The sequence below is a fragment of the Panthera tigris genome, chromosome A2, assembly GCF_018350195.1.
Source record: "Panthera tigris isolate Pti1 chromosome A2, P.tigris_Pti1_mat1.1, whole genome shotgun sequence".
NCBI lineage: Eukaryota > Metazoa > Chordata > Mammalia > Carnivora > Felidae > Panthera > Panthera tigris.
In genome coordinates, this window is record NC_056661.1 from 113,762,565 (window position 1) to 113,774,363 (window position 11,799).

General features: G+C 41.6%; 1 long non-coding RNA gene across 1 annotated transcript in view; it reads right to left on the reverse strand.

Annotated features, from left to right (window-relative positions):
- LOC122233980 overlaps positions 1 to 11,799 on the reverse strand; it is a 53,953-nt gene extending 42,154 nt beyond the window's left edge. The window contains exon 1 of the long non-coding RNA XR_006211661.1: positions 11,638 to 11,799. This is a non-coding gene — a long non-coding RNA (uncharacterized LOC122233980). The remainder of the gene's footprint in view (positions 1 to 11,637) is intronic.

Consider the following 11,799-nt stretch of genomic DNA (forward strand, 5'->3'; position numbering starts at 1 on the left):
CCCCCACCCCATTTTATAGTCATTGAACTTGCACTGTGAATTTCCACTGACACACTAAACTAGGTACTGTGAAAAACACAAAAATGTGTGTTGAGGTGAAAAGCATTTGGCACATGGATCCAGCCACTTCCTTCCCTAAGACCAACCTGCTTCATCTTATTCATTGTTTCCTCAACAATCTTGAGCACACTGTTCTTAGCAATGGTGAGTAAAGCCTGCTCCTTTGCCCTGCAGTCTCCTGGGGGAGGAAGATACTTGGAAAACTAATGAGAGCCTGGAAAAATACTTGCTACAAAGTGGTCTATACAACATGCTGAGATCATTGCCTCTAGTTTTTTGAATCACAAAGCACTTTCACTGGGTTAGTGCATAGTGTAATGTAATTTTCACAGTGGCCCTGTAAAGGAGGCATGGGAAAAATGTCAGTGTTTTGATCTATTTGTCCCTCCTGGGCTGGGAGCTCCTTGAGGGAGGGTCCTTGTTATAGTCAGAGAATGTCATAGTTGAAGGAACTATGGAAGAAGAACATCCAGCCTGGCACTTTCCTTATACCACGGAGGAGACTGAGGTAGGAAGGCATCATGAGATGGTAACAAAAGCAGGAAATTCTACTTGGCCCCCTGGTTCCTGTCCCAGCTCTCAGCCATATGCTACACACATTATTTCACATATGACCTCCTTATGCTTTGATGTTCTCTTCTGTGAAATAAAATCAACACTATTTTCTCTGCCCATGTTATTGTGCTTTATAAATATTAAATGAGGTTAAGGATGTGAAAACACTTTGTGAAACATTAAACACTATTACAAATATGATAGCTCTTTGTTTCTAACTCCCTTAAAGCCTGTCTAATCCTGTCATACTTCATTGAAAATGTGCTTGTGTGTAAGCCCTTTGGAGGCAGGAGACAAGTTGTATTGATATTTGTATCACCAGCACTGAGTACAGTGGCTGCTAGAATGTTGTTTTAAACATATTTTTTAGATAACAGTAAACACCGCTTGCCCAAAGGTAGTTCTGAATGTCTCCAGAGCTCTTTCAGGGATAACTCAGGAAGATGCCCTCTGAGGAATTTCTCTCCTACCTCCATTTCACTTCCTATGATCTGACTACATCAGGGCAAGATAGTCATGGTGTCTCCACTATAGCAGAAAGATCACCCGTATTTCTCACTGTACCCTTAAGGCAGTTGAGAACGATGGCTTGCTGCTTAGACCTCACTCTCAAGAGGGCATGTCTCATTTTCCTTTCATAAACTCCATTCCAGTTATTCTGAGGGTTGGCCAAAGACCTTAGGCTGATGCCTTGTAGACAGTGCTGCTGGGATAGATGGACAGTCATGGGAGTGGGGCTCTGGGGTCTTCAAGATGCAACGGAGCCATGGGATGTCTCGGCCACAGGTTACAGTTCCACTGTTGGGCACACATCCTGACACAGATTCTGCTTGCAATTCCAGCTGCTCATATGAACCACTCCCTGGAAATGATGTTCTCACCCTTATCAGCTATTTGATTAATTCAGGGCTGTTTGTCTATGAAACACCTGGTCTATCTTGTGCTTTAAATACTGACATGTGAGTTGTTTTCAGAGGTGGGGGTTGAAGCCAGGAGAATGAATGCCTTCAGGGAAGGTGTGTGTGACTAGGCTGGAGTGTTAGAGGAAACTCACTGTTGGTAAGTGAGGCAAGGAAGAGGAACCAGAAAAGGGAGAGAGAGAATGTGAGAGAAGGAGAGTGAAGGAGTGACATTGGGAAAGTGACGTGTCATAGAAGCAGAGAGAGAGAGAGGGAGAGAGAGAGAGAGAGGTGAAGTAATAGTGTCATATCCAGTAGAATCATCAAAAGGAACTCTGATGAAAGACCACTAGATGTGGCAATAAAGAGCTCATTAGTAAAATGTAGGAGAAAATGTTCAGCTGTGTGGTGAGTCAAAAGGAGCAAGAGAGGGAGGATGTCACTGCCCAGGAAAGTGACGCCGTGGTGGCAGTTCACATATTCAAGGATTTGGATAGGAAAGAATTGTTAACCTGTAGTGAGAAGAGATATCAGGATCAAATGAAGATCTTGTCAATTTGGGCAAATCTCAGCACACCTGGTATTAAGGATGGAGTCAGAAAAAAGGGTGAAATAATAAATATACATATCTACCCCCAATTCCTGGTATGGAGCTCCTAAAATCCTTGTGATTTCCTATGTGATAAGAACATGAGGAGCAGCTTTTGTTCTAACATTTCGTCTTTGCCTGGTTTCTGACACAGAGCTCCTAAATCCCTTGGAATTTTCCAAAATCCCTTGGAATGTCTTTTGTTCTAATGAAGTGACTCTGGGTAGTCTCCTAAATAGCTTCAGGATGACGGCTGGTCACCAGAAACACAAAGCCATGTTAGAAGCTTGGACCTTTCTACCTTACCTCCCATCCTGCAAGATGGGGAAAGGGGCTGGAGACTGAGTTAATGATCAATCAGCCTATATCATGAATACTCATAAATATCCCAAAAGTACTAGATTTGGAAACTTCTGACTTGGTGAACACATGCAGGTACTGGGAGGGTGGGGTGCCTGGAAAGGGCATGGAAGCTTTGTGCCCTTTCCTACATACCTTGCCCTCATCTGGATTTCCCCCATCAGAATTCCCTGAATTCTGTGATCCATATAGAAAATTAACTAGTGAACCCATGTAGGGGGCTGTGGGAATCCCAATTTACAGAAGTACAGGTAACAGCCTAGAATTTGTGATTGGCATATAAAGTGGGGGCAGTCTTGTGGGATTAAGCCCTCAATTTATGGGATCTGAGGCTAACTCCAGCTGGATAATGCCAGAACTGAATTGTAGGGTACCCAGCTGGTGTTGCAGAGAATTACTTGATGTGTGGAAAACCCATACATCTTGTGTTGGAAATATTGGTGTGTGGGTAAAGGAATCAGAGAAGTGGCTTCCCTAGACACAGGGGAAGGTTTCAAAGGAGAAGATGACTGGAGGTCATTATTTACAGGAGAGGATGGGCTTCATATGATGGAGGTCAGAAAACTTTTCCTCCTAGCCTAAAGCTGTAAAATGAGGGTGCAGATAAAGACCAGTGAAGTTACATTATCAAAAGCCAACTCCTTCAAAAGACCACAGAAAAACCTGCTATTCAAGCAAAAATAAGGGAAGGATATTTATAGGGTTTGTGGGTCTGGGTTCAAGTGATTCAATGTGGGTCTTTTAAAGAGAGATCTGACTGGGACTGAGCAAAATTCATGACACGATAGTTAATACTGGTGAACCCAGCAAGGTGAAGGTCAAGTCTTGAATAAACAAACAGTTGTTTGGTAAGTGAACCATTTGCCAAGGTAAACAATCTATTGTCCTGAGAAGAGAGCTGTTTGCCCAGATGAGCAAACTATTTGCCCAGACAAAAGCAAGCAGGGTTATTTATCGTTTTATAGCTTTCACTTCCTAGACAAGAAATTCCTAGGGAGACTAATTGTCATGTTGGCATGACATGAAGTGTGAGCGTAAACCAGAAACACTGTGGCAGTGGTTTCAAACTTGGCTGAACGTTGAAATCATCTGAAGATCTTCAAGAAAGTACTGATGTCTGATTCCCACCCCCAAAATTCTGATTTAGTTGGTATGGGGTGGAACCTGAGCATGAAGCCTTTTAAATGTCCTCACCCCCAGGTGATCCAAAATCAAGATTTGGGAACTACTTTGCTAGAATTACAGGAGAAAGTAGGGATGAAATCACCACTTGGGTGATGCTTTGGGGATATAAAAAGAGAATATTGGTAAGCTACAGCATATGGCAGGTTGAAATCAGAAAGCAGTATTCTAGAATAGGCCTGGTCTGTAGTTTCTACCATAGAAGGCAACAGCAGCCCCAGTGTGGCAGCCTCCATGGGAGGCCAGACAGAGGACACTGAGGCACTAAGCAAGTTCTCTGTGGTGATCAGAGTGGGGAGTGTGAACTTGAGTGAGGGGAGAAGAGCAGACAGCTGAGAGACGTTATCAGAGAGAGAGAAGCCTGCTATGGACTTTTCAGAAGTCGGGGATCTCTCAAGGGGTTTTGGAAGGAGGAGGCCCAGAACATGAGGGTGCTGCTTCTCCATTATGTGAAATGAAGGTGGGGGTCTGAGGCCTCATGGGAGAGAAGGAGAAAGACATGTAGTGATGGATGATGATGGGGTGGCCTGCATGGGGAAAAGAAAGAACACTGAAGATGTGGCAGTGCCTGTGAGCAGACAGGAGGCCACAACATCATTGATTAGAAGAGGACAATGTAGACAGAAGACATGGAGTTCAAAAGATGAAATAGCAAGGAAGATAGTTGTGTTTTGACAGCCTAGAAATGGCTGTGGGAAGTAAGGGAATCCTGCCCAAGCCCCTTCACCACTGAGAACGGGTCTGGGAGGAGGTGAGGACTACCCAGGAAAGGGCACCAGGAGACTGAGAGACAGGTTAACCACTGGGCCAGGAGAGGCCAAGAGGGAGGGAAGGGACGAGCCGTCAGTGAGAATTAAGGTGGGCTTGTCTCTACAGAACAGGAGTTTCACAGAGCACAAGACACATGGGAGGTGGTGGGAAGGACAGGGTGGTGGGGAGGCATTCTTGAAGTCAGGAGGGGAACCATAGGAGACAGTGAGGTGGAAGCAGAGAATCAGGATGCCAGGTGAGGAGGGGAAGGAGCAGGCACAGGACAGCACTGGGCTGACTGACAACTGCCTTTACTTCAGGCCAGGAGGTCAATGAATTCAGAAAAGACGGAGGCATCCACCAGGATATTTTTTCTGGATGTTTTTTCATCTCTTAAAAAGTTATTTAATTTTTGAATGGTTTTAATACCAAGAAAGGTATTAAAAGGCATACCTTTTAGTCCAGCCCCTACCTTTCTAATAGTTACCTTTCCAACAAATAACCAATATTTTTAGTTCCTTATGCAGCCTTCACAGAATAAAGGTTGTGTATACATACATAAGCATACATGAGTACACATTCCCCCTTCTATTTACACACGAATGGCATATTATTGGGGCACCTACTCTTGCACAACTCTAGGGGGGTGCCACTTACATAGAATTCAGTGTGAATAGTGTTTCAGAGTTGTCCAACATGGAGGAATCCCACAATATATAGAGTTCTTTTACTTAACAGTGTGCCTTGGATATATTTCCACATCAGTACATAAAACATTTATCCTATACACACACACACACACACACACACACACACATATATATATCACCACTACTATGTCTTGGTGTGGATGTATCATAATTTCCTAAAAATCCTACAATGGTCATTTTGGCCATTCCCAATTATATGGTTTATAAATAGTGCTGAGCATTTCATTTTACACACTTTTAAGTGCATAAAATGAATTGCTCCAAGTGTAGTTATTGGTCAAAGGCTTTCTGCTAGGAGTACATAGGCAAATGTTTTCTGTAAAGAGCCAGATAGTAAATATTTTAGGTTTTGCAGGCCATATGGTCTCTATCTCAATCTCAATTCTGCAGTTGTAGTGCGAAAGTAGCTATAGACAATATATAAATAAATGAGCATGGCTGTGTTCCAATAAAACTTTATTTATGGACACTGAAATTTGAATTTCACATCATGTTCATGTGTTACGAAATTTATTCTTATGTTGATTCTTGTTTCACCATTTAAAAATGTAAAAATCAGGAGTGCCTTGGTGGCTCAGTTGGTTGAGCGTCTGACTTCTGCTCAGGTTGTGATCTCACAGTTTATGAGTTCGAGCCCAGCAACAGGCTCTGTGCTGCTGGCTCAGAGCCTGGAGCCTGCACTGGATCCTGTTTCTCCCTCTCTCTGCCCCACCCCCGCTTGCGCTCTGTCTCTCTCTGCCTCTCAAAAATGAATAAACGTTAAAAAAATTTTCTTAAATGAAAAATCATTTTTATCTTGTGGACTATCGAAAGACAGACAGCAGCACATGTGGTAACAGCTTTCCAACCTTGTTTACGCAAGAGAAATGTTGATAAGTATTACCAAATTGACCTTCATATACGTTATCACTTCATTCTTCTGCTAACAATGTGTAAGTTGCTATTTTCCCTTAAACCTTGCCAACAGAGTGTATTAGTGAGCTTTTGAATTTTTTGTCAAACAAATGGGTGAAAGCAGTATCTCAGAAAAGTTTTAATTTGTGTTTCTCTGAGAATAGAAATATTTTCATGTGTTTCAAAGCCATGTGCTCTTCTGTTAATCATCAGTTTATATCTTTTATTGCAAATAAAATTTCAAATATCAAGTTCCTTGTGAGTAAATACTTTTTTCTTCTTTTAAAAGTAGAAATGGTTTTATTATGTTTTCTAATTATAAAAGTTATTATGATTATGATTACATTTTCCTGGTATAAAAATTAAAGAAAATGTAAAGAAAAGATAAAGTATTCCTCATAATCTCCTCAGAAATACCTATGTTTTTTACTTTTTTTAGGACATTTTTCAGACATTTGTATATAGGCATGTTTTTAGAAAAGGTGACTCATTCAACAAATATTTATGTGTTATGACTATTACAAGGGTCATGCTACATATACCATTTTGTAACTTGCTTTTTTTAGTTAACAATGGATCACGGAAATTTTATTCTTGGCCTGTCAGTGCAGACAGTTGAGTCAACAAAGTACAAAATATGTTTCAACAAGCAATAATTCCATTTATCTCATCCTCTCTGGACCATTGTGTCTGCCTGTTCTGATAGAGATGCCAATTGAACCAATGACATGGATTGACAGAGTAGGGTTACAAAAAGAGAAAGAACCATTCATTCATCAAGTATTTATTGAGTACCTACTGTGTACCACACTAAATGTTGGGAATATAACAGGCAACAGATTGGGAAAGTTTCACAGTTCAGTGAAGGAGATAGATATTGTAGGCAAGAGGTCCCCATAGTGGGATATGTGTTGTGAAGAAATAAAACCAAGTGATGTAACAGAGATCAATGAGGGAACTGCTTTCAATTGTGTAAACAGAGAATGCCCACTAAGGAGGAGACAAATGAATTGAGGTCTGATGGACAGGAGGAGCCACCCAGGTATAGATCTGAGAAAGAGAATTCCAGGCCAAGGAATGGTACATCTAATGAACTTGATTGGGTCTAGGAACAGAAAGAGGCTACTGAGATGAGCAGAGTCAGAGAATGGTACAACTAGGCTGAAGTGATAGACAATGTCAGTCCATGAAAGCCTTGGCAGGCCATGGCAGGGAGTTTGACCTTTATTTAGAAAGCAATGGGAAGTCATTGGGAGATTGATGTGATTTTATATACATTTTTTAATGTTTATTTTTGAGAGAGAGAGAGAGAGAGAATGAGCAGGGGAGGGGCAGAGAGAGAATGGGACAGAGGATCCAAAGTGGGCTCTGCACTGACAGCAGCGAGCCCAACATGGAGCTCACCAACTGTGAGGTCATGACCTGAGCCAAAGTCAGACGCTCAACTGACTGAGCCACCCAGGCACTCCAGATCTACATTTTAGAGTTTGGGGCTGCTGGGGAAAAAATACAGGATACTCAGTTAAATTTGAATTTCAGATAAACAGCAAATAATTTTTTAGTATGAAAAGTAATATTTAATAATATTTTATATAGCTAAAAAATTACTGTTGATCTGAAATTCAAATTTAACTGGGTGTCCTGCATTTTTGTTAATTCTAGCAACCCTATTCTGGCTGTTGTGGAGACTTTTGTGGGAGGTTGGGGGGTAGAGGCAGAGCAATCCTTAAGAGGCTTTTTGAGAAGTCCAAGGGGGCAGGGGTCTAGAATTGGAGGAAAGTGGATGGATACAGAATCTATTTTGGAAGTAGAGCCCAAAGGACTTACAGATTGCTGCCAGGTAGGAAGGAAGGAGAGAGATCAAGGATGACTCCCATGTTTTCAGTACCTGGGTGGATAATTGCAAAGTGATTGTGATCTTCTCATTTGTTTGTTTGTTCCACAAAGTCTGCAGATGTGTGACTATTTAATAAATAATAGTAAAACAAAATAAGAAGCAAAGTGGTTTAAGACAAGAGTAAAAAAGCTCTTTGCTATAGAGAACCAACAGGCCTCCAATCCCACCTCCTAGAATCAACTGAGATTAGTATACTTAAAGCCAGTTTATTTATTCTCTTTGTTTCTTTGAAAGACAAATTTAACATTTTTACTTGGATTAAGGAAAAACAAGGGAATATAAAATGTTATTAAATAATTAGAATAAGCACTAATTATATTTTGGTTCTTTCCTGTGGACAGTTTCCCATTATACAGCAAGGAGTAAATGATACTGGAGAGAAAGTGGGGGAGGGTGGAAGTTGAAAGAACCAAGACAGGGTAGGAGAGATGCTAAAAGGAACAAGAAGACAGAGAAAAGGTGAGAAATTTGATGGGTTTGGCTTCTACACTGCCTACTGGAATATTTTCTTTTTCAGTTGGTTAATTCTGAGGTATCTAAGGCACTGGTTTATATTGTAAACAATCACAGTTTACTAGTCTGAGGAATGGGGTGAGAAGAGATATTTATGGAGCCCTTAACTAGATAACAAGTCCTTTACATATGTTTTCCTGATTTTCATGACAACCTGTGTTGTAGATATGTTTATCTCTGTTTTACAAAATTTCATAACTTACCCAAGGACACAGAGTAAATGGTTATCAGACTTGGGTTTGAACACAGGTATGTCATCTGCCTGAATTCCAGGCAGGTAGTTTTTCCTTTATATCATCTTCCTTCAGATGATTTAAAGAGTTTGAATACTATTTATAATAAATTTCTTTGTTGGCTCTTTTCTCCTTCACAGATTCTCTGAGTTCCAGAGATAGTCATTCTTTTTTATATATTCTGCTCTACTAAATATAAATAAAGATGTTGGAAGCAGCAGAGAAATAGATGTTTTAGAATGGCTTTTGTTTTAGGAACAAAAATCTGCCTATAGATTGTGGCTGTTGCTAAGTGGGAGTCGCTGGTTCATTTTTAGAGAGAAATACCTCTTTTTTTAAAGTAAGGCTTTAAAGGAATTTTTGGTTGTCTAAGATAAGGCCCAGACTAATTTGAGAAATGGGGAAAGTGGTTAGAAAAGGAGGTGAACTTCCTCTTAATAAAGAAAAAAGGAGTCTCCCTTAACGGAGAGTTGTGGGGGTAGGTTTCTGGAGAAGAGAAGTGTTTATTTTTATAAGTTTGCCTTAATTAGATTTTCATTTTCCTCTGCAGAGTCTGGGACCTGGGGATTTGGATATGAGTGAAACAATGGGTTCCAGCAATCAGCCAGAATCCAAGGAAGAAAGGGAGAGAAAGGACTCACTGTGAAACAGAATCACTGAAGGGGACCATGATATCCAAGAACTTTCTGTTGTCCTTTGTGCTTCATAATTCACTTTGCTATCTTCATCTTTCGGAAACTGATTGACCACCACAAAGGAGGAACCGAATACTTGGAGTAAAGCCAGGAGAGAGAAGCAGAAGCCTTCAGAAGCTGTTACTAGGTAGTAAGAAATCACTCTCTGGAGTCCCAGAGAGCAGATATTCTGGAAAAGAATGGATTTCCTGCTATTGTGCAGGATGAAGACTTGAGTAATTTTGTCTGGTTATTAAAGGAAGCCTGGAAGATGGGGGGTCAGATTATCGTATGTCCGGGAAAATTCTCATGGCACTGTGTGTCTAAGGCAGGAAATTAGATACAAGATGAAATCCAAGAAGGTACTGTGGTTGGGTTTCTCCCACAGAAAGAGGAGAAAAATCCCTGTATCCCTACTTATGCAAACAATATGCAAATTGGGGTGATTACATATTTGCTTAGAAAATTTCCGTTACCTCATTTTGGCTTTAAGGGGAGTGGGGACACCAAAAGGGAATGTTTGTCAACAGTCCAGAGTTGTTAGATTTCTTGCAGGGGAAACAAAGGGTAAATTTCATATCAAACAAATGTCAGGGTTTTAAGCAAGTTTTCCAAATGCCTCAATGTCTCCCCAAAACATACCAAAGAATAATTATGAAATATGATCCATTGACAAAATGAGGCACAAGTGGAAAATTCTTTTCTCCCCTATTCATTTTACTGTAAGGGACTTTTTCTCCTTTTTCTTGGCTCAACAATGTGAAGGAAAGGCTTGGATTTTTTCCTCCAGATGAGTTCTGCAATCATTTCTAGCTGTTTCTCTAAAGCTGGATTTGAATCTGTTGCTTCGGAGTGATGTAGAACGCCTGTCTCATGTGGCGACATATGAGGCTGTGAGCATCCAACAAATGGACCAGCTGCATATGTGTGACACCTCCAATGGTGTCCAGGCAGCACAGCTGAGACCACCTGGGATGGCTGTCAGCAACAAAAGGTGGGTGTCACTGCCCTAGGGGGCTGGTTGGGAGCCAGAGAACCACTGTCTCTCCAAGGACAATCTAAAATTGGGCCAAATCTGAGTTGGGCCGAATTAAAAATCTTTTCTGAACATTAGCTGACCTGATTAGGAGTTAGGCGTCTCTCCTTCTTTTAGCCAAAGATGGTAGAATAAGTATCCTAACAACAGGGATATTTTACCTTCTACATTATGACTGTCTCATTCTGCTGCCCACAGTTCTCCCAATAACTACCAGAAAAGGGTCAGAGTCAGAACAAACTTAGCCATTGGCCTTCGGTTTCAGTGCATGATGGTAATGAGGTGACAATCCCAAGACCTAGATTAACTAAAGCGAGTTGACCAGATTTTTCTGAGTGTTTCCCTATTTCTGTTAAAGGTGTTAACATTGCACTAGCAGCTGGCTTCAAGACCCTGTGTTTTCCTTCTCTCTCCTCTTTTCCATCTCTCACCCTCTCTCCCTCCCTCTCTCTCTCTCTCTCTCTCTCTCTCTCTCTCTCTCTCTCAGACCCTGGCCCCGGCTCTGGCTCTGGCTTTCTCTGTTTCTTCTCTTTCTCTCTTCCTCTCGTCTCTCTGTTCTCCCTAATCTCTCACTCATTTCCTTCCTTACTTCGCTGATTGCTATTTCCTTTTCAACATCTATCAACCTTTCTTCCCTGCTTCACTCCTAGCCCTGCAGCCACCCCAGGCAAAGAGCTGTGAGTTGTACTCCTGAAGACTGTCAAATCTTCCCTCTACTTCCACCCCACAGCCCATGTTCTAGGTCCGAGGAATCCCTTACTCTTCCTGTGGACAACGTTGGTCTTGGCTTCCGGTCTTTTCTCAAAATATTTTATTTTACACGCTGCTACCAAATTATTTTCCCTATAACAAAATTGTAATATTGCCCTGCTCCAAAACTTTCAAAGATTCCCCTTTTCCTATGAAGCAAAGACCAAAGTTCTAAGCCTGCTATATTGCACATCTAACATAGTCTGGTTCTGCCCATTTTTTGCAGCCCTACCTCTCTCTGTCTTCTTTCAGGCATACACTGCTTCTGCCAAAACGTGTGGCCTGGGACCTGTCCTGAAGCTGTTTCTTCTGTCTGAAGTTCTGCGCACGCGCGCACACACACCCCTCCCGGAGCCCCGCCCAATTCCTCTATCTTTATACATCCTAAACCAGCAGGTCCACCTCAAGCCTGACCAGGCCTTCCCCGATATCCCTAGCTAATCTTCTGAGCCCATATACAACTTATTCACATAATGAGGTCACTCTAACAGTAATAAACCAGCGGCTGCTGGTTCTGTCCCACATGCTTACTTACATGGACCTCAGCTTCCTTTTTAAGTTCTATCCTACCAAGGTTTCCTGAAGTTCCCAGAGTGCCTCATACAGACCCAGTGAACAAGGACACTTCTTCCAGTCTGTCCCATTGCTCTGCCATCTTCCCCTAAGCACCTTCTGGTTATTGCTGCTCCTGCCACAG